Here is a 2,299-nt window from a genome sequence, read left to right as displayed (position 1 = left end):
GTTCTGAGAATTTGAACTTCAGCGCACTTCCCGAGTGGAGAAGGTGCGCTGCATTTCAAATTCCCTGTGTTACAGGTGCGCTGATCAGACTAGGCTTTGTGCAGATTTGGTTTCTGTGATTCATTCTTTCCAATTCTATTCCTAAATTTTGTTGCCTGTGATCAGTATATGTCTGTTTGAAACCCATTTTCCTTGCTGTTATTCCGCCTCCTTTGTACAAAAGAACTATAAATGTTTTTGTGTATTTGTTGAGTCATTTTTAGTTCTCCTTTGCAAAAGTAACATAATCGTACTGTCGTCCTTTGATTTGAAATTGTCACAAGTGTCGATTTCGATCATAGGAAAGAGTTTGATTGCTGTTGATGGTCGATTATCCTATTACTAATGTTTTTGGTCTAAATTTGTAATTTTTCTAGTGTCGAAAACAAGTATTCATTTCAAAATCGTAAGGTGTTGTGATCGTCTCCATTTTTTATTTTGAAAAGAAACTTGTTGATATTTGTCGCTTGAAAAGAAATTCAGATTTGTGCATCAACTTTCTTTTTATCATTCATATACTAAGAAAGTTGAAAACAAATACATGCATGTGCATTTGCATATAGACAGTCTGATTGGTTTGATTTAGGAAAGTGCATTTAGAGTGTGCTCTTTGCTCTTTGTGAAAAGATTCTGTCTTTCTTTCCGTAGTAGCTAGGATTTTAATTGCACAAAGAAGATAAAAAGATTGTTTATCATCTTAGATTGCATTTTAGGAATTACATCTACATCTCGCAGTGAACCTGAAAGGCAAACTTCATAAACAAGATCAACTATAAAATAAATTCAATGAATCTAACAACGCTTTGGAACTTAACGCACAACATTTAGAAGTCTAGGCTAGAGACGTATTCCGGCGTCGTAAAGCCTGGTAATTGTTGTTCTCACTGATGGTTGGGTGATTCCTCCACTTTGAGACGATAAGTGCCAGTACAGACTTGTGCTCCCACGTACCGTCGAGTATATTTTGGGAGACCCCAATAGGCTTAATCCTTTATCCATAGGAAGCCGTGTCTGTTGCCCTATCGATCGTAATGCACTGAACACAGCATTCGGGAAGATTGACTGACGTACCGTAAAAAGTATTCTGCAGTTTTGTGATTGGTTTGCTAATCCCTCTACCTAGATTTCCAGAGCAATCCCTTTCGTTCCTTTTCAGACTCTTTAACAAAAAAGGTCCATCTGAGCACTTGTCACTTCAGGCTCATTAAAAATCGAAGGAGACTAGAGTCATCTTTTGTTTTTTCTCGACTCTTAAAAATTGAAAAAACAAGTTGTGTCAAAGCGTCTAAAATTTATTTTAAACGAAATATTCATTACCCTTTCCTACGTTGATCTTGGGTTGAGAAAATGGAATCCACCAACCAAGGAATTCCCCTTGGAGGAAATCCTAGTCCCTTCTCCTCTAGGGGAGATGTTGGTGCACCCCATACGGCCACATTGTCGCTTCTAGGACTGACAATCGGCTTGCCTATATGGCTCTTCTCAACCTCTGTTGTTCAGAATACCGCAATTCCTGAATAATCGAATCAACAACTATACGAGTCCAGAGTTACCCACCAACCTTCTACTTCCTCTAATTCTTCCTCTCCGCCTTCCTCTTCGCTTGATGGGGCTGGTAAAGCCAAAAGTTAAGTACTTGAGAAAAAGAAGGAAAAGAAGAAGAAAGAGAAGAAGAAGAAGGAGCCAAAAGCGAATGGGGGCAAACGAGCGTCGTCTAGCGAAAATCCACACACTGCACCGACCAGGCCTAAATCGCCATGTATCATTTGCAAAGGAGACCACTATCATAGAGATTGTCCTTGCATCCCTCAGATCTTAAGGGACTGGTATCCTTGTTTGCACAACCCGGTGTCGTCGACCTCTGGTGATCATGTTGAAAACACACCGTCGACTAGTGAAAGTGAAACCCCAGGACAAAAAGGAAAATATAGATTTCCTTGTAAACTGTACGAAGGCGATCATGCCGTCCACCGTTGTCCCTTCCTAGACAAGGCTAAAAGAGTTTTGGACGATCGTCCGGTTTCACTGTTACGACTTCCTCCTGGATATAAAAAAATCTTGCAGAGTCCGTCACTAGTTGAAAATCTGGCTAGCCCGCTCAGGTGGTCAGCTAAAGCATCTATCATTGAAGACAAACCATCTGAACCCATACCAGATGAAATTCAAAAGGTCGAGGCGACAGTTGACCCGGTCTTGCCTTCAGAGGTTCCATCTTCAGATGATACAGTCACCGAAGAGAACAAGGATGACACTGTCCAAA

The sequence above is a fragment of the Pinus tabuliformis genome, chromosome 4_2 (genome assembly GCF_031772625.1).
Source record: "Pinus tabuliformis cultivar Carrire ecotype Pingquan chromosome 4_2, CPIR1, whole genome shotgun sequence".
Taxonomy (NCBI): Eukaryota; Viridiplantae; Streptophyta; class Pinopsida; order Pinales; family Pinaceae; genus Pinus; species Pinus tabuliformis.
This window is presented reverse-complemented; position numbering follows the sequence as displayed.